Source organism: Leptodactylus fuscus, chromosome 3 (genome assembly GCF_031893055.1).
Source record: "Leptodactylus fuscus isolate aLepFus1 chromosome 3, aLepFus1.hap2, whole genome shotgun sequence".
In the NCBI taxonomy this organism is placed as follows: Eukaryota; Metazoa; Chordata; class Amphibia; order Anura; family Leptodactylidae; genus Leptodactylus; species Leptodactylus fuscus.
The window spans coordinates 69,804,282-69,826,497 of NC_134267.1; the positions used below are offsets into that span (position 1 = coordinate 69,804,282).

The following is a 22,216-nucleotide window of genomic DNA, read 5'->3' on the forward strand; positions in this document are numbered from 1 at the left end:
AGCAGCTCCATTCATTTCTATGGGAGCGGGGATACGAGCGCTCCCCATAGAAATGAATGGGCTGCTTCTTTCACTCCGTGCAGTCCCATTGAAGTGAATGAGGAGTGCCGGCGTGTACGCTCCGGCATGAGCAGAGCTTGCCGTATACGCCGGCACTCCCCATTCACTTCAATGGGACTGCACGGAGTGAAAGAAGCAGCCCATTCATTTCTATGGGGAGCGCTCGTATCCCCACTCCCATAGAAATGAATGGAGCTGCTTTAGACGCCGCTTATTCTGAACGTGTTTTACGTTCAGAATAAGCTAGCGTTTACTCAGTGTGAATGCACCCTTGTTCTGACTTTTTTATCGCACTGTCAAAAAAACATTATAAATTCTGTTTCTCTCGTTCCTTATAGGAAGGGAACACAGAATTCAGGCCAGGGATGAATCTGTCACAATGGCTATCAACAGAAAATGACAGATCTGATTGATTCATCATAAGACTCCCCGGTTTCCTGTCACGGAATCCGTTTTTATACTAGAAAATATATCACAACAGGCATATATGATTTTTTTTATTTTTTTTTTTATGTAGATTGTGAGCCCCACATAGGGATCACAATGTACATTTTTCCCTATCGGTATGTCTTTGGAATATGGGATGGAAAGCCATGCAAACTCCTTGCAGATGGTCCTTGGCGGGATTTGAACACCAGGACTCTAGCGCTGCAAAGCTGCAGTGCTAACCACTGAGCCACCGTGTGGCCCCGTTGGCATATATGATTTTTTTTTTTTTTTTTTTAATTCTATTGCTTTCCTATGTAACATGACTTATAGTGGGGCATATCTCCCTGCTCCTGGAGACATAGAGCCTATATGCAGTGCATAGGGCTTCTATTAGCTTCATAGTAATGAATACTTAGAAGGAGACCTAGAACTCCAGGTGTGTATGTTGCATTGGTGGAGGCAGATAATCCCCATTTCCTAACCATTCAGTGTGTGACAAGATTTGGAAATGGGAGTTGCTTTCTCATACATTGAGATCAGTATATCTGGCTGTTTGATGATGCTAATAGTAGGCAGCCATCCATACAGCTTGAGAGATCTGTGAAAAGCTGTTCACTTGATGATACGATGGCAAACACTTTGTGGGATTAAGTAGCCTCTGACATCACTGTATATGATTTCCTGATTTTCCAGTTCATCAATGTGGAAGAAACATTCATGACAGAGTGATATGAAAAAACAAAACAAAAAAAAAAAAAAAACAAGTAAGACAATAAGAATCAGAGGCATGACCTGAAGTTCCTGTACTACAGACTGTAACTTTGTGCTACTTAGAATATTGACAGTGGTGTAAATACCAGGGTAACAGCTGCCACAGGGCCCGGGACATTCTGATGTTTTGGTTTTTGTTTATTCTTAATAGGCCATTACCTGCTGGAGTAACCTCAGCTAATGGGCGCCATCTACTTACTGATCCTCACTCCTGCTCACGCCCCTTGCACTTGCCCTTCTGAGCCAAAGTGTGCAGAGGCCACTGGGGCACATAATAGTGTACAGGGGCCACTGGGGCGCATAATAGTGTGCAGGGGCCACTGGGGTGCATAATAGTGTGCAGGGGCCACTGGGCCGCATAATAGTGTGTGCTTTGTGTGGGGGAGAGGTTGGGGGGGGGGGAGTGCCCCATGTCTAGTGTTTGCTTTGGGGCCTGGCCATTCCTAGTTACACCACTGAATAATAGTAATCGTAATGAGGCAGAGGGATCATTTAGACCCCTTAGGGCCAAGTAGCAACAACTAATGCTGCACCCCTTATAGCCGTGCACATGCTAAGCATCACCAAAACCGATGTATCCATAATAAAGGTAGAACACATGAAGCAGAGCATGAACCGATTAAGGGTGCATGCACACTGAGTAACGCCGGGCGTGTATGAGAGCCGTACACGCCGGCATTACAGCAGACTGCCGAACACTTCCCATTCACTTCAATGGGAGCGCTCGTAACAGCGGCGTTTACGAGCGCTCCCATTGAAGTGAATGGGAAGTGTTCGGCAGTTTGCTGTAATGCCGGCGTGTACGGCTCTCATACACGCCCGGCGTTACTCAGTGTGCATGCACCCTTAAGCGCTGAAAATAAAAATATAAAAATATTCAATTGCTACTTCCCCAGTATGAAGTGGCTATTCATACCATTGTAATACAAATTTGGAAGCTCTACCTCCTGTCAATAAGAATTTAGGTTCCATTCTGTAAAGCTATTTCCAGCACATATTGAGTGTGTGGGAGGCATATCCATAAACAGAATAGGATATGTTCAGTGATATAAAGGTGTCGCCTATATGCATGGGATCGCACCTTTTACAATAGGTGATGTTCACCATTAACCTTTCCCCCCCTGTACAATGTCTTGATATGTCACAGACCATGTACTCAAAACTGTCCCACAAAAATCAATGAGTAATCTCCAGACTATAGGTTCCGGCAATGACTTTGGGCCGCATTTAAGGGCACCGTCTTTGTAGCCTCCTTGGTTTTTAACCCTTTAATCCTCATACATCGATCTGAATTTCACTATAGTGAGGCCACCAGGTCGCTACGTCTTGAAGTGGTAGTCAAGGACAAGCCAGGGTCAATAACAAATCAGTAACATTGTACTGTTTTAAGCTAAAAGGCAAGGAATGAGGGTAGGGTCTGAGACACAGAAATGTCAATCAGAAAGAGGGACATTATACAGCAGGACTCTAGCAAGCTAGTAACCTTTGCTTAGGCTGAGGCTAATGAAGTTAACTTTAAACATTCAGATTGACAGGGACAGCCTGGAGAAGGAATGCCAATGTGTCTTCAAGTAAAGGGGACATGTCTACCTTGTGGGCAGATCCAGCAGCAACAGGAAGTGCATGTGCTTAGCAATGTAAAGGAGCAAGGACTGCAAAGCTTATTGTGCAAGATAACATGTTGGCTGCACCACCAGGGAGAGACGAAGCCTTTAAGGTGAAACGCGCGTCAGGGCGCGTTCTTATCGAGGTATGTACTATCCTTTATGATCTGACTTCATTTATTTCACTGTTTTCCAGCATCCACAGTATTTTTTACACTTATCCTTATGCAGAGCTAACTATATTAACTCCCATATGAAATCTGTCACTGTGACTTCACTACATATAAACACTCACTTATGTTGATCTCTCTGCTAAAGGCTATCATTTATCACCATACTTTTTTGCTGGATTACATTTTTGTTACATATTTACACATTTTTTTTCAACTACCACGTATGTTCTTTGACAGGCAGCATTGGTCACCTTATATGTATATGTTTATGTCTCTGCACTGTGTTGTATCAATGTTTTTTAATATTTTCAAATAAATCATTTTTTTACGTATGATGATTCCATTGTCCATGTTCTATATTATTTTTTTTGGATTATCATCTAAAATTTGTTTGCCTTTAGTTGTTTTTTCGTATTTATCCCTTAATGTGGTTAAAGGGGTATTCCTCGACATAAGCTCATTCCCATTCAAGTGAGTGTACTGAGCTGCGATGCCAAGCACAGCTGCTGCAAACATGTATAGCACTTTGCTTAGTAAGTATTGAAGAGGCCGCAGCACTCACACAAGGAGGAGGCTCAGGTGCCGGACTCCAGAGGGTCTTTAAGTGACGACCTATCCCAAGCATAAACTCCTTTAATAACACATCAGGCAAAATGGCTGCACCATAATTATAAATAAAACCACATTTGAAAAAAAAAAAAGTTACAAAATAAAAAAAATTACTACATTATTGCAGATATGTGAATATGACAGTAAAATACAGAATTGGCAAAACTAGAATATTTTATGGAGAAATTCTGCTTATTTGAAATGTAAAACAAAACAAAAAAAAACAAAACAGTACGGTATATAGTAAACTAGACTGGCAAGATTTTTTTTACTTAGAATTTTACATAATAACAACTGATATATTTTATACCTGTCTAGTCCAAATGGCACACTTTGTAATTAAAATGGCTTGTACTTTGTAAATGTAGTACCAAGCTGGATGGTGGGATACCATGCCACTTCTCAGGACCCCTGTATAGCGCAGGAGCTGATGGGGCTGCACCAGTCCTCTATTACCAGCTCCATGTGAAGATGGAATTTCCTTTGTGCAGACACTAAAAACTGCTCAAGTTGTTACTGCTGACTCTAAAGAATGTAGTCTTATTTCCCATTCCCGCAATCAGCCGAGGAGCCTGCTGCCTATGCTGACGTGTTTCCTCTACTGGAGTGGAGCTATTCTTTTGTGTAGTGGCAACACTGACACACAGCTAGTGCCTTTCCAGTTCAGCTCAGACTTACAATTTTGAGGTTAGAATTGTTATTGCTCACATTCTTCTTTAAAAACCCACGTCGAGGCTTCAGGCTTCACATGAGAAGAAAATTAGAAGAAAAAAAAAAAAAAAAAAAAGAAATGGATGAGATTTGTGTTAGAGACACAGTAAACCTAAACTTTATCCTATCCACGCTTGCCAGACAGCATAACGTAATTTATTGTTGTGTGTAAGCACAGCCATTATGGACCTGGCAATGGAGGAAGGTGGAGGGCCAAAGTGGGTGGTGGCTGGTACAAGAAGGTGCCATAGAGCAGAGGGATGGTGCTTTGGGAGGATTTTTTGTAGTGCATCCTTAGATTTTGTCTTGGGTTTAGAGGCCTCTGAATCATCTAAATGGTACTTTTATTGAAAGTGACTGAAGATCATAGAGATGTTGCACATTGAGTTTACTTATAATGGAAAATCCACGGAAAATTGATGTGATTAGAGTGTATTGTTCCACCCTACAAATACCCTTTCCAATATATTGTATGTTTTGTTGTAAGGGAGCGTTCACACTACCATCGGTGTCCGACAGCTAGTGTCCGCTGCTAATGTCCATTCAAAATCTTGTGCGGACATTAGCAGCGGACACTAGCTGTGTCCGTGACATTTTGCATTCATTTAAATGGACATCGGGTGCGTTCTTTTACTGTCCATGCCTGTCCTTAAGTGTCCGTTCCCAAAGATGTACAACTTTTCAAGCGGACAGAAAAAACCTACATGTTGGGTTTTGCTGTCCACTTGAAAAGTCGGACATCTTTGGGAACGGACAGTTAAGGACAGACACGGACTGTAAAAGAACGCACTCGATCGCCATTTAAATGAATGCAAAATGTCACGGACAAAGCTAGTGTCCGCACAAGATTTAGAATGGACATTAGCAGCGGACACTACCTGTCGGACACCGACGGTAGTGTGAACGCCCCCTTATTTACCATATGTAATTATCACACGGCAGACTACATTGCCTCGTGAATGGATTGCTCTAAATCCTCTGCCACTACCACTAGGTGAACTACATTAGCAGTAAGACATATGGTTCACTTACATATTATCAGATGTGAAACTAGGCTTACCTTTACCTGGGGAAAAATTTAGTTTACTGCCATAAATCTGAATGTACATATCCTGACCAAGACAGATTCATTTGGTAGCGACCATCAACATGTTTGGTACCAGTGCATAACAGAAAGCCACTGGGCCCAAATGCAAAAATTGTACCAGGCCCCACAACTATACTATATCGCTTATGGTACTGTTCTACTCATACAGGAAACAGACACCTACTAAAGGTTCCTGAACTCAGATATAACATTCACCCCTTTAAGTAATTCTCCATTTGGTAACCACAACCTTGGGCAAACACCAAGCCATGTCCCTACAAAGTATACCAGGATTTTTGATGAGAATTTGAAACTCTGTTCAGATGTGTCAGTTCCATGAGGATTTTGCTGGAAAATCCATACAGATTTTTTTTTTCCGCTACATGTATTGCGCTGTAAATTGTTGTGGTTTACACACCAAATATCTGTACTAAATCTGCCACCTATTACCTAATAAAAGTGCCACAGGTTACAGATTTCTGACGTGAACAAACAAGAGGGATCCCATAAAGGGATTTTCCCATCTCCCTCTCTGAGCAGTTTGCCTGCAATCACTTCTTCTCACTTCCTGTATTCTTAAACAAGCTGAAGGGCGGGTTTTTGACTGTTCGATGCACAGGACACCATGAAGTACCACAGTAGATATAGACATTGCCTTTACCATAAGAGATTATTTATTATGATTACTGGAAATTTAATACAAATGCAGATCAAATAATTTGCAAAGCAAATGTCTATTACATTACACAGATTTGGAGAGAAAAAGACTCAGTGTTAACTTTGTGCTTACATAGAGATATAACCCACGCTGTCCAGGACTTAATCAGCAAACTACAATTACTACACCTGTAAGAGCAGGAGATAACATCTCTAAGAACAAGCATGATTTGAGAACTCAGCCCCCCTCCCATCCAGAGTGCAGTGAGTCCAGTCATCCAACCTTAGATCAGATAACAGGCCAGGTATCTAGATAAAAATGGGGAGGATTAATCTAATATAGTAGATAAACAAAGCAGCATTTCTAAAGAAATGTATTTAAGAAAACTCTTGAATTCTCATAAACTACCAGTTTAGATAAGATTTTTGAGATGTGAATACCTCTAACTCCTTCCAGCTGCCTACTGTTTTAGACTTTATAACAGTATTGCATTTTTCAAACCTGTCATGTGTCTATTCTCATTTAATCCACTATCTTTCTGCTAACTCTCTTATTGACCCCTTACAATGGTTTACGCGCTCTGACACTGAATCTCTCAACGACAGGACTACTACCATTTCCAACATCTAATAGATCTGTCCCTGAACACTCCATTTCGGTTTCCGGCCTTACTATAACTTCTAGGCAGTAATCCTGCTGCCTCTCGTATCCAAGACTTCTCCTGAGTTGCACCACTCTCTGGAATGCTCTACCCTGGACTACCAGATTGACTCCCAACTTCTACAGCTTCAAGTGCAAACTAAAGACACATCTTTTCAGACAGCGGAAACTCAATTGTTCATGGTTGTTCTGATGTCAGACATCAGAGGATTGCATATACATAACACTTACTGTTGTTCTCTTATCAGCCATATCTTACAAGCGGAGATCATTCCATACAGAGAACTGAAAGACCTTTTTTTTACCTTTTTCTTTTTTTTTTTATCTGTACCTACTGTCTCTGCAATGCCTCTACCTTGGAGCCTTTGTATTTATATATTGTATTATCCATGCTGCTGTAACACACCAAATTTCCCCATGGTGGGACTATTAAAGGATTATCTTATCTTATAATAAGATAGTTGTATCCACAGCATACTTTATACATACACAAAGTTACTTCTGGTCATCACAACCCAGGACTGATGGCCATAATATTTGCCACAAACATGGGCCATATCACACTTGATAACTAGTCTCTATTGTTGCAGTTTCCCAGTTTTTGTTTTTTTACCTTTTTATCTGCCAGTAGCAAGTTGTCCTACATAATCCTACATGAGAATGTACAGTGGTTGTCTATACCAGTCAATCACATTAGTACATTCATTTTCCAAAGGCTCTTTAGACAGCTGGATGTTTAACTGCCTAATTTTTCTTTTTTACCACTTCACATAAATCATTGCATCTTATGTTTTTTTGGCACATATTAAAATTTTTAGTCATAACTTTTGAAGAGGGTGGCAGCTGCCAGATATCCTTCAGTCGATTCTGCACAATGGGGCAGATTTATCATGATTATGATAATATAGAAATAGATTCTGGCATAAAATGTGCTAAATGTGGTGCATTTTGGAGCATCTACAAAATGGATGTAATGTCACAGGAAAAATGTGCCAGACTGCGCCAAAACTGTATCCGAAAATTATAATTCAAAATAAGCCATCTCCTAGACAGTCTAAAGATGCTTCAGATGTATCATGTATCACTGTGATAAACTTGTAGCATTTTGAGTCTGCTTTAGTTTACACTAACTTAGAAAATGTGGGCTAATGTGTTAAAAGTGATTCACACGCTATGATGTCACTGTCAGCACCTTGTAAAAGGTGTTTATTAGAGTAGCTCTCAGCATGTAGACTAGGAAATAAAGACAATGACAAGTGTCCAGCTGTATAATATGACAAATATTATCAGAACCCAAAATAAAGGAAGGTTGGATTGTGATTTTAGCACTTTGTAATATTAAATTATTATAAATTATGAGATTGATAAATTTGTTAAATTAAATATAAATTTCTTTCAACTAGAAGAATAAATACACTAAAATGTATTAATTTTGCCAAACATAGAACCAGCACCGCAATATTAAAGGGGTTTTGGAATGTGAATATTGATGGGCAATGCCTACTAGCGGGTGTCCAACGTCATCCCTAATCCTGTTGTAGGCTATAATTGTCCATCGATGTTCATATCTGATTTTCTAACACATCTATTTTTATTAAGACGTATCATTTGTGTATGATATTTGTATTTCCCAAGAAATAACAGCTCTGAAGTATCTTTTAAGGCCTTATTCACATGTCAGTGTTTTGGTCAGTATCGTGCATTATTAAAGGGGTATTCCCATGTCCCTTGCTCACCAGTCTTCGCTGCTGCAAAGACTTCTTTCTTCCTGGTTTTCTACGTCAATTGGTGGGCGGGGTTTCATATGCAAAGCCATACTGTCCGACTACCTCCAGTTTAGCTCCGCCCCCAAACATGTAGCTCCGCCCACCACATAGCGTGATCCTATGGGACGACTGAAGGGCCTGTGATGTCATCAAAGGTCCTATAACACTTGGATTTAGCTTGTTCTATATAGAGTCTGCTAAATCCTAGTGGGCTAAGGGACCAGGTCCTTCTGCCCACTAGCTTTTAGCCTGCTCTATATAAGAAAGCTAAATCCTAGTGAGCAGAGGGACCAGGTCCCACTAGGACTTAGACTGTTTTATATTTAAAAAAAAAAGCAGCACTCATTTCCCCCCTCCTTTATCTGAGAGCAGGAAGCTAGGTCACAGGACACGGACACAGACACAGGAACAGCTACAGACACAGGCTCGCTACCGTGCACTTAGCCCCTTCCCCCTGAGAGCAGGCAGCTACATCACTTGACATTTGAGCAGATAATCCCAAGGGACATAGAAACACAGTGTCAACAATGAAGTGAATAAATTCAGATAGTGGACAAACAAAGCAGTTTTGCTGAAGCAGTGTATTTAGGAAAAGTCTTAAATCCACATTAACAAGCAGTATAGATAGGATCCTTGTAATGGGACAACCCCTTTAATTGTAAGCCATAACCAAGGATGGATCCAAAACACAGAACAGGTGGAAATCTTTCCAATAAACCATCTCTCTGTGTAGTCTCCACTCCAAGTTTTGACTTTCATACTCCAACGCAAAACACTGACTCTAGGTTCACACAACGCTTGTTAAATCAGCAGTTACACATGGGGCCCATTGACAGTAATTGACAACTTAGTGTAGCCAGTTTAGGGCCGTGTCCCTAAACGCCCTGACACTTTTCAGTTAATGCCGACATTAGGAAGCAGTGCACAGACATCTCTTTTAAATGGTAATGGCACTGCCATGTTGTCAATTTATCCATAAAAACTCAGAAGAAACAACAAAGAAATGGTACAACCTGGAATTAAGCGAAAAAAAGAACCAGAATTATGGGGTATAAGGAATACTACTATTTATGAAAATTGGGGTGGTATCATGTCCCCAACTGAATCTCTTTAAAGGCACACTCCAGCAGTGGTTTTTTTTGGGCCAAACCAGCATAGGATAGAACTGTTTAAAAGAATGTAAGGGCTCGTATGACCGGTGTATATCTGATTTGGTTTATGTGCCATTAATGGTTTGCCTGTCATCTTGATTTCTTCGGGCTCTTTTGATATGTTTCCCCTAATGCAGCCTACATTTGCCATTTTTCCTCTTGCTTGCCAGAGGCACTGAGGGCAGAGTCTCCTCACAGTGGACTTGCTTTGCAGTCCTAAGGGCTGCAAAGTATAGATCAGTGAAATTGAAAGGAAAACTGCACATTCTCAGTATATTCTTATATAATGCAACTTCACACTGGTTTCTTCTGCCTCCTGCTTGTGATAGGTTTCTCCCTGTCAGATTTTACAACCAAGCGAAGCTGCATCTAAAAAATACTCTGGAGACTGTGCACACAGCACACACAGATAGTATGGAGAGTAAGGAAAGTCATGGAAGTTGTATACTTCAACAGCTAATCATGGTATGAATTCACTTATTATAGCATTGCACCCTTAAATATAGACAATGATCATCACTAAGCAGCACTTTGGATTTTTATTTTTTGTTTGGGGTGGGGGCCATAGAGAAAAAGGAGGTTGAATTTGGGTGGGACAGAGTCTGATAGGTGCCAGAGGAATCTGCTAGATGCTGATATAATCTTGTAGTTCACAGGCAGTAGGACACACAGTTGGAGACTGACCTGTTACATAGGATCGCAAACTCTGGACTGGTGTTCAGACAGAGCAACCCATATAGTCTATATATATGGTCCCATATAGACTTGAAATGTATTGATATAGCTGTGCTTCAATGAAACAAATTACACTGATGTAATATTGATGGCGTCTTAGTACTATATGGCCTAAAGAAAAATCTCCAGAGTGTTTCTTTAGGCTAGGGTCCCCATGGCAAAATCTGCAGAATTTTACAGTCACTGCAAAGTGGATGGGATTGTAGCGAGCAAATTCCAGCCACACATTGCAGAAAAATACTCACAGCGGAAATGCTGCAATTTCCAAAACTAAATCACAGTACATCAATTATACCTACGGAAACGCTCCCTATAGGAGTCTCTGAGAAAAGAGCTGCATGTCGTGATGCATTGCTACCGTGGTTTTCACTGCAGCCTGCTACGTGGGTCTTAGCCTCAATAGGATTCTATCACCTGCCAAGCATTCAACTACCACCACAACATTACAGAGCATGTTACAGTGATAAACGATAAAGATGAGCGAATATGCTCGGTCGAATACATCGGCTGCATAGCTCCCGTTGTAAAAACACTTCTGGGGCATCGTATTTTTACTGCCCCTCCCACCTTCCATGGCGCCAGGAGCTAGGCAGCCGAGGTATTCGATAGAGCATATTCGCTCATCTCTAATAAACAACATATCTTACACATGCCATTTGGAGAAAACAAATTGGATGCCGAGATCGGGCCTTTGGCCTTGACAGCACGGCTCTTGATACTCAGCTACAATGGGTGAGGTCATAGCAGTTTGGGAAACACAGATTAATACCAGGCTAGAAAGCGCATGACAAATGATTTTTTGTATTTCTCATTACTGACTGAGGTTTTTGTGCCAATAATCCTACTAATATTATAAGTGTGAAAGTTTGTGTGTTTGGATGTTTGTGAGTTTGGATGTTTGTTCCTCAATCACGCTAAAACGCCTGGATGGATTTGCGTGCAATTTTCCACAAACATAGTTTTCCCTTAGGATTGAGTCACAGGCTACTTTTGGTGCCACTAAACAACATGGCTTCCTAGCAGGAGACTCACAAAAGCAGGACTCCTAGCCCCAGCTATAGACTCACACACACTGCCTGGCATTTCCTGCCTCAACCTGCCTGCACACTCCTTACTGTCACCTCAGGAGTAGCCCTCACTCTACTCACTCACATAACACATCACATTGTCTGTATCACTACATACACAACACATCACATTGTCTGTATCACTACATACACACTCACACACACTGCCTGGCATTTCCTGCCTCAACCTGCCTGCACACTCCTTACTGTCACCTCAGGAGTAGCCCTCACTCTACTCACTCACATTTTACATATAGCTTTCCACTATATAACACATCACATTGTCTGTATCACTACATACACAATACAACACATCACATTGTCTGTATCACGACATACACAATACAACACATCACATTGTATCACTACATACACAATACAACACATCACATTGTCTGTATCACGACATACACAATACAACACATCACATTGTCTGTATCACTACATACACAATACAACATATCACATTGTCTGTATCACTACATACACAATACAACACATCACATTGTCTGTATCACTACATACACAATATAACACATCACATCACATTTGCTAGCCCACCAAACTTTTTAAAGCACTTTTACAGTTTCACACGTCTGTGTCCGCCCAATTCTCAAATCACCGCAGACGAAGTCTCGGGTAAAAGCTAGTGAGAAATAAATTGGAATTAATCATTGTTTCATTTACTTATTAGTGACTGCTCCTGTGATCCCAGAATTGACTGCAGTTATAACTGCATTTGGTACATACTGTGTCACCACCCTAAGTATTGTGTAGGAAAGAGGACATCATGGTCAGTGCTGGGGCTGCCACTATTTTCAATTAAAGGCCTATCCTTTCACCATTTTTATGGCCTATTCTTGGCTTATCTGATTTCTGTTGAGCCGCCAAGAAGTCCCCACATAGATAAGCTAGTCTGGACTCCGTCTACAATACTCTACAGTACAGAAGCTGGAAGTGGATATTTCTGTATCCTGTATAGTGGGTGGGCAATGTTACCGAAGGTCAGCTCCCAGCGATTCTACATATTGATGACCGTTAAACATTAAAAAGAGCATGCCCAACACTATAGTATCATTTATGTTAAACTAGCTTTTACCCGCGACTTCGTCTGTGGTGATTTGAGAATTGGGCGGACACAGACGTGTGAAACTGTAAAAGTGCTTTAAAAAGTTTGGTGGGCTAGCAAATGTGATGTGATGTGTTATATTGTCTATCTAGTGATACAGACAATGTGATGTGTTGTATTGTGTATGTCGTGATACAGACAATGTGATGTGTTGTATTGTGTATGTCGTGATACAGACAATGTGATGTGTTGTATTGTGTCAGACAATGTGATGTGTTGTGTTGTGTCAGACAATGTGATGTGTTGTGTTGTGTCAGACAATGTGATGTGTTGTATTGTGTCAGACAATGTGATGTGTTGTATTGTGTCAGACAATGTGATGTGTTGTATTGTGTCAGACAATGTGATGTGTTGTATTGTGTCAGACAATGTGATGTGTTGTATTGTGTATGTCGTGATACAGACAATGTGATGTGTTGTATTGTGTCAGACAATGTGTTGTATTGTGTATGTCGTGATACAGACAATGTGATGTGTTGTATTTTGTCAGACAATGTGATGTGTTGTATTGTGTCAGACTATGTGATGTGTTGTATTGTGTATGTCGTGATACAGACAATGTGATGTGTTATATAGTGGAAAGCTATATGTAAAATGTGAGTGAGTAGAGTGAGGGCTTCTCCTGAGGTGACAGAAAGGAGTGTGCAGGCAGGTTGAGGCAGGAAATGCCAGGCAGTGTGTGTGAGTGTGTATGTAGTGATACAGACAATGTGATGTGTTGTGTATGTAGTGATACAGACAATGTGATGTGTTATGTGAGTGAGTAGAGTGAGGGCTACTCCTGAGGTGACAGTAAGGAGTGTGCAGGCAGGTTGAGGCAGGAAATGCCAGGCAGTGTGTGTGAGTGTGTATGTAGTGATACAGACAATGTGATGTGTTGTGTATGTAGTGATACAGACAATGTGATGTGTTATGTGAATGAGTAGAGTGAGGGCTACTCCTGAGGTGACAGTAAGGAGTGTGCAGGCAGGTTGAGGCAGGAAATGCCAGGCAGTGTGTGTGAGTCTATAGCTGGGGCTAGGAGTCCTGCTTTTGTGAGTCTCCTGCTAGGAAGCCATGTTGCTTAGTGGCACCAAAAGTAGCCTGTGACTCAATCCTAAGGGGAAACTATGTTTGTGGAAAATTGCACGCAAATCCGTCCAGGCGTTTTAGCGTGATTGAGGAACAAACATCCAAACTCACAAACATCCAAACACACAAACTTTCACACTTATAATAGTAGGATAATATATGGCTTTCAACTTGGTTAGGCCCAGAATTTATGCACTCAAAAGTATCAAGTTGAAAGTAATACAGTTGGTATTGTCTGAAGCCAAAACCTGGAATGAATCATGAATCTACTAAAAGGGGAGTAGCAGCACCTGTCCCCTTCATGAGCCACACCTGGTTTTGGCTAAACAAAAAGTAATTACCGTATTTTCCGGACTATAAGGCGCACATAAAAACCTACGATTTCCTCAGAAATCGTAAGTGCGGCTTATAGTCCGGTGCGGCTTATATATGGATGGAAGCGGCGGCAAAGACTGCGTGCCGCTTCCATACATACATAAAAGGCACCGTAAGGGTGCATTCACACTATGGAACGCCGGCGTGTATCACAGCCGTACACGCCGGCATTACATCAGGGCTGCCGGACACTTCCTATTCATTTCTATGGGAGCCGGCATGCGAGCGCTCCCCATAGAAATGAATGGACAGACACTTCCCATTCATTTCTATTGGAGCCGGCATGCGAGCGCTCCCTATAGAAATGAATGGAAAAAAGCAGTCCATTCATTTCTATGGGGAGCGCTCGCATGCCGGCTCCCATAGAAATGAATGAGAAGTGTCCGGCAGCCCTGCTGTCACGCCGGCCTGAAATAGAACGTGAAACTTACCCAGCGGTGCAGGGCGGGCATTCAGGCCTCCTCTGCCTCCGATGTTCCGTCCTTCTCCTCCGGCGCTCGCTGATAATGGCCGGGGCGCATGCGCAATATCATAATGCTTCTACTGCGCATGTGCCCTGGCCATTATCAGCTTGCGAGCGCTGGAGGAGGACGGAACATCGGAGGAAGAGGAGGCCTGAATGCCCGCCCACCCTGCACCGCTCGGGGGGTAGTTTAATCTAACGTTTACGGTTGGGCTCTATCAGCATGATTTTGCTGATAGAGCCCCTCCTCGCTTCCAATAGAAGCGGCTGGCACGCGGGGGGTTAAGCGGCCGCTGGCAAAGTCTGCCTGCCGCCGCTTTCAATAAGATATAATGCGCACCGGACTGCGGCTTATAGTCCGGTGCGCCTTATATATGAACCGAGACGGACTATAAGGCGCTCATGGGCAATGCGGCTTATAGTCCAGTGTGCCTTATAGTCCGTAAAATACGGTAATGAAAATTGAGGCTGGGTTCACAAGGGGTTTTTTTGGACCAGATTCTGAGGCAGAGGCATCCAGTGCATCGGCGTCCAGTCACGGCATTGAGCTCAGAATTAGGCCCAAATGAATGGGCCTAGTCGGGAAAGAGTGTCGCCCTTGAATTCAATGGGAGGCGGTTTTTTGAGCAGTATTCCGCATCAAAATACGGCCCAAAAAACCCCAAGGAAATCCGGCCTGAAGGTGCAAACATCAGTGGCTGCAGGTCACATCCGCTACATGAGCATGCACTCTTAGGCTGTGTTTACATGGCACATTTACGCTTTTAAGAACTGCATGTGGTTTTTAACTGCTGCAATGAGTACAACTATTTAGCGCCACTTGTGAGTAAAATAAACACAAATGGTGTTTTTATGTCACTCTATGGCAAGTGGGTGTAGTCGGGGGCCTTTGCCTGCACTACATTAAATTATATTGGGATGGAGAGCAGCGCCAAAGCTGGCCTAGATTTCCAAGTAGGTGCAATGGCACCAAGGGGCAATGCCTAATTCATTCCGGCATCGGCATGAAATATACCAGTCTCAATGAATCCCCCACACACACACAAATTATGTAAAATTTGGCCTAAAAAAGAAATACATGCAGAAACCCTAAGGATAGGTCCACATGCTGCGATTTGGTAATGGGTTAGCCAATACAGTAAAAGAGAAGATGCATTTCAAGAAATACGCAGAAAAAACAAAACAGCGCAATGCGTGTTTCGCTGCTGGTCTGAACAGGTAGCATGCCAGTTGTAATGGCGTGTTTGGCTACAGATCTCAACCTTTGGAATGCAAGAGTTAAAACCTGGACTACGCACTGAAACCCGCAGCATAAACTAGCCAATTTTGGCTAGTTTTTGCCACACGTGGGTCTTCAGCGGGGACGTCTGCTACATTCATCTTGCTACAAACTGGAAACGCGTGGCCTTAGCTTCAACATGGATACCAAGTGCTCACAGATAAAATAATCATCCTTATTGCATAGGGGATAATGCAGTAACATAGATATGCCAATCTATTCTATATACAAGAACGGACACAACATATAATAATACATACAGACTGCTATCAGTTACTGCTTGTAATAGATTAATATCTACCTGCACCGGTAATTATATTTACAGATATTATAATTACTGTTATTATATGATAAATTAGTATTATTTTTCATGGGCAGATAAATCACTTGACTTCACATACCAAATTATTACTCATAAACATAGTGTGACGTAGTAAATCATTGGTTTTATAGGTATTTGGGGTTATTGATCAGCCATATCTTCTATTAGATGCAGCATCTGTTGCTGTTATGATTCAGAAGCATACATGGCATGGAACGAAACGCACAGCACCTGGCAGCAATGACACAAGAAAACACAAAAGACTATGGCATGTTGTCATCACTTGTGTTATAAATGGAATATCTATATCCTATCTTACACGGAAAAATATCAGACCCCTAAACCTCCCGATGCCTCACTACGTATTCCATACTACATATTACCCAGATCTGACCTGTATATAACCACACAGTGTGAACAGGAGGATATTCACTATATACTAGCTCAGATCTGACCCTCGAAATAGCCACACAGTGTGAACAGAAGGATATTCTCTATATACTAGCTCAGATCTGACCCTGTAAATATCCACACAGTGTGAGCAGGAGGATATTCACTATATACTAGCTCAGATCTGACCCTGTAAATAACCACACAGTGTGAACAGGAGGATATTCTCTATATACTAGCTCAGATCTGACCTGTAAATAACCACACAGTGTGAACAGGAGGATATTCTCTGTATACTAGCTCAGATCTGACCCTGTAAATAACCACACAGTGTGACCAGGAGGATATTCTCTGTATACTAGCTCAGATCTGACCCTGTAAATAACCACACAGTGTGACCAGGAGGATAGTCTCTATATACTAGCTCAGATCTGACCCTGTAAATAACCACACAGTGTGAACAGGAGGATATTTTCTATATACTAGCTCAGATCTGACCTGTAAATAACCACACAATGTGAACAGGAGGATATTCTCTATATACTAGCTCAGATCTGACCCTCGAAATAGCCACACAGTGTGAACAGGAGGATATTCGCTATATACTAGCTCAGATCTGACCCTCGAAATAGCCACACAGTGTGAACAGGAGGATATTCGCTATATACTAGCTCAGATCTGACCCTGTAAATAACCACACAGTGTGACCAGGAGGATAGTCTCTATATACTAGCTCAGATCTGACCCTCGAAATAGCCACACAGTGTGAACAGGAGGATATTCTCTATATACTAGCTCAGATCTGACCTGTAAATAGCCACACAGTGTGAACAGGAGGATATTCGCTATATACTAGCTCAGAACTGCCACAGCTGTAATATATTGAGAAGCCAAATAATGAGCAGACTCCAGGCACCAAAGCAGGCAATGAAAAAAAAAACCTAATCCAAATAAACTGGAACTCTCCACCTCCTGCTGGATCCGCAGCCTAAATTTAGAGCCAGGCTAGGAACTCTACAACAATGTGAGGTAAATGCAGACAATAAATCCCATAACATACACACAAGTCTATGGCTCACTCCAGCAGACACCCTGACTACATACAAGCACACAGACGGAGCAGAGCTCACTGCTTATTACCTCAGGACTATTTAGTAGGTAAAACCTACGGATAACACACAAGACATTGTGCCAGATGACGGAGTGGGCTCTGCTACATGCCAATAGTAATGTAGTAGTGCCCGGACTCCATCCTACTACATGCCAATAGTAATGTAGTAGTGCCCGGGCACCTCGCACTCCATCCTAATAGTAATGTAGTAGTGCCCGACTCCATCCTATAGAGCTGTGAGGCGTCTCTGAGGAGAGTGGCGGGGACCTTTGTGCAGCTCATAGTAAATCTCCACTCACCTCTTCCTTCCCACAATCCTCTAGAGCTGGGCAGCCGCTTTGTGTATTACAGAAAGTTCCCCGGGGTGACGGGCGCAGCCGCTGCTGCCGTGCAGATGTGGAGATAGGACTATGCCTATGTCTAATCTCTGCCTATGCCATACACACTGTACACGACTGTCCTGTCTCCCTCTTCTCTCTGTGTCTGGGCAATGTCTAGGAGACATTGTACACCTCCAGCACTGCCACGCCCCCACTGGCCCTCTCCACCAATCCGCAGGCGCAGATCGCTGGTTATTTGCATACAGTGTGGTGCTGCAGCTGGGCTGAGGGGGGAGTGTGTCACACAGAGGCTCCTATATCCTTTACATATGGAGCTCTTTAGCAGTGTCCGTGCCCCGGAGTCATGTGCAATGAATAGGCCTCCCTGCTGGCGCCCCGACACGCGCACTTGAACTTGGTCACATAAGACATTGTTTTCTCTGTCACACTGCCTTCTGCAATAACCGCACCATCTATCACACTAACACGTGGGACACCAGTTACAACTGAGAGGACAAATTACATTGTGCAGCAGGTGTGAACACTACCTTAAAGCTATATTCACAAGAGATGAACGAACACCGCTCGATCGAATACATATTCGATCAAATATCAGGCTGTTCGAGGTGTTTGATTCCATTCGAACACCACGAGGTAAACGCAGTAAAAATTTGATTCCCCTTCCACCTTCCCTGGTGCGTTTTTTGCACCGATAACTGTGCAGGGGAGGTGGGACAGGAACTACAACAACAGAGGCAGTGAAAAAAATCAGAAAAAGTAATTGGCGGCCGGAATCAGGTGACCTCCACTTTAGACGAATGGTGGATTTAACATTCGACTAATTTGGGACTGTGAACTATGTGACTGTGAGACAGGGATAGCTGTACAGGCAGGGTTAGCTAGGGATAATCTTTATTTAGGGGGGAAATGTTACTCACCCTGGGGCTCCATCTCGTCAGGGATCCCTGTCAGCTTGCAATATGCGCGAGCTGACTTTTTACAATAGGAATGCATTGACCAGCGTTGATTGGCCGAATGCCATACAGAAATACGGCATTCGGCCAATCAACGTTGGTCAATGCAATGCAGTGTGTAGCAGGTCCAGCTCTGCTGCATTGGACTGGTACATTGGACGCTGCTACATCGGTCAGCACTTAGGGTTGAGCCGATCTTGACATTTCAGGATCGTTTTTAAAATCCAATTTCCGATCATTTGGAGATTGGATTTTAAAAATGATCCTATTCACTACACAGCATGTAGTCCAAAAATTGTTGGACCCCATGCTGTGTAGTGATTAAACCCCCCCCCCCATTCTGTTGTCCACTTACCTGCATAGCTGCAGCTCCCAGCTCCACTTCTTGGTCTGGTCCTCTGTCCACATGTCTTCAGAGCGCCCTTCCCCCGCCTCCCACAACTAGTATTATGGAGAAGGTGGGGCTTAGGAGAGTGTAGGCGGGTACTGGGAGGGGAGACGTGAGTGATGCACTCACGTCTCCCCGCCCACACTCTCCAGCCACATTAAGCCCCGCCTACTCCCTGCATCTCTACAATACTAGTCTAGGGAGGCGGGGCGCAGGGCACTCTGAAGAGGACAGAGTACCCGCCCACACTCTCCTAAGCCCTGCCTTCTCTCTAATACTAGTCGGGGGAGAGGGGGGCAGGGCGCTCTGAAGACCGGACAGAGGACCGGACCAAGAAGAACAGGGAGCTGCAGGTAAGCGGACACCGGTGGGGGGAGGGGGTTAATCCGATACTGCACACTCAGCTCAACTACTAGTTGAGCTGAGTGCATGGCCCGATGTAGGAGAGCTGGCAGATGTAGCAGTCCGATGCAGCAGACTAACACACTCAGCTCTGCTGCATCGGACTGCTAACATCGGCCAGCTCTGCTACATCTCTGGTGTAACAGCTCTGCACTACTCCCAACCATCCCTCCATCTACTCCTCCTTTCACACACATCTCGTGTGTAGCAGAGCTCAGCGCACACTCAGCTCTACTACATCTCTACAACAGAGTGTAGAGATGTAGCAGAGCTGAGTGTGTGCTGAGCTCTGTTACACCAGAGATGTGTGTGACAGGTGGAGTAGCTGAAGGGATGGTTGGCAGTAGTGCAGAGCTGTGTGTGTGACAGGAGGAGTAGTTGGAGGGATTGTTGGGTGTAACAGAGCTGAGCTCTGCTTCATCTCTGGTGTCCGGAGTAGTGAGCTAACCACATGGCTAACTCTGCTTCATCTCGCCATAGGAATGCATTGACCAGCGTTGATTGGCCAGTGTACAGCATTCAGCCAATCAACGCTGCTTCTGCCGGAGGAGGCGGAGTCTAAAATTGGACCAGAATGGAAACTGCTGCGGACCGATTTTAGACTCCGCCTCCTCAGGCAGAACCAGCGTTGATTGGCCGAATGCTGTACACTGGCCAATCAATGCTGGTCAATGCATGCATGGGCAGCATGGTGGCTCAGTGGTTAGCACTGCAGCCTTGCAGCGCTGGAGTCCTAGGTTCAAATCCTGCCAAGGGCAACATCTGCAAGGAGCTTGTATGTTCTCCCCGTGTGGGTTTCCTCCGGGTACTCCGGTTTCCTCCCACACAACAAAGACATACTGGTAGGGAATGTAGATTGTGAGCCCTATATGGGACAGTGACTGACAATATCTGTAAAGCGCTGTGGAATATGTTGGCGCTATATAAGTAAGCATAATAAATAAATAATAAATGCATTCCTATGGGAAAAAGTCAGCTCTGGCATATCGCAAACTGACAGGGATCCCGACATAATAAAGGTACTTAATGCCCCCAGACATGCTTCCCCTGCTGTCCCAGTGCATTCCAGGGTGTTGGCATCATTTCCTGGGGTGTCATAGTGGACTTGGTGACTCTCCTGAGTCGAATGGTGGGATCCCCTGTAGCGAATAATTTTCTCCCATAGACTATAATGGGGTTCGATATTCATTCGAATAGTTGAATATTGAGGGGCTATTCGAAAAGAATATCGAACATCTCTAATATTCACATAACCCTGCTGAGTTTGCTGCCGAGTCAGCACCAGTATGGCTTCCCTTTTATTCTTCAAGAACCTGATGTCTCCCTCTTCCCCCCCCCCCCCCGCAATCATAAGAGCAAGAGAAAACCCCAGAAATGACCCCCCAATCATAAGAGCAAGAGAAAACCCCAGAAATGACCACCCCAATCATAGGAGCAAGAGAAAACACCACAAATGACCCCCCCCCCCAATCATAAGATCAAGAGAAAACACCAGAAATGACCCCCCCAATCGTAAGAGCAAGAAAAAACACTAGAAATGACCCCCCCCCCAATCATAAGAGCAAGAGAAAACACCAGAAATGACCCCCCCCAATCATAGGAGCAAGAGAAAAGATACCAGAAATGACCCCCCCCATCATAAGAGCAAGAGAAAACACCAGAAATGACCCCCCCCATCCATAAGAGCAAGAGAAAACACCAGAAATAACCCCCCCATCCATAAGATCAAGAGAAAACACCAGAAATGACCCCCCCAATCATAAGATCAAGAGAAAACACCAGAAATTACCCCAGAATGACCCCCCGATCATAAGAGCGGCTGAGATAATAGTAGGGAATTTGGTGTATCCAATGTACTCTGCACAGCAAGGCCCAGCTGATATCTTTGTTCGGCTTTCTGTTCAGGGAGTCCGCTTACCGGAAACGTATACACATTAAAAAGCGGTTACTTTCTGGAAACCCACGGACCCCATAGACTATAATGTGGTTCGTGTGGTGTCCGCATGAAACATGCAGACAGAAAAGTGCTGCTTGCAAGACTTTTCTTTCCACATCTTTCGTGCAGAAACTACATGGACCCCATTATAGTTTTTTAGGTCCGTGGGTTTCCCAGGTAATCGCTTTTTAATGTGTATAGGTTTCCATTAAGTGGACTTCCCAAGCGGAAACCCGAACACAGATGTGAACTGGGCCTTACATGTTTCTCACAAACACACCGGAATAGCCTTAAGAAAGGCTATTTTTGTCCGACCTTTAGATATCTTCTCCGCGCCGCCGTTTGCTATAAATCCCGTTTTTCGATGGTATGCAAATTAGCTCTCTCGTAGCACTGGGGACGAGCCGAAGCGCTCAAACAGCACTGGGGGCGTCCCCAATGCTATGAGAGAACTCTCCAGCGACGCCTCCATGTTCTTCAAGGACAGCCCCTTCGGCGCTGGCTTCAAACTTCTAGGCCTAGGACAAAGCCGACTGCGCCACAAGAAAATGGCCGCTTACAATACTGTACATTGG

At 43.5% G+C, this 22,216-nt stretch overlaps 1 protein-coding gene across 1 annotated transcript in view; it reads right to left on the bottom strand.

The window, feature by feature from the left end:
* Positions 1-18,097, bottom strand: part of TIAM2 (TIAM Rac1 associated GEF 2) — a 190,383-nt gene extending 172,286 nt beyond the window's left edge. The window contains exon 1 of the mRNA XM_075267751.1: positions 17,921-18,097. The gene's annotated coding sequence lies outside the window, so the exon portion shown is untranslated. The remainder of the gene's footprint in view (positions 1-17,920) is intronic.
* Positions 18,098-22,216: the final 4,119 nt, after the last annotated feature.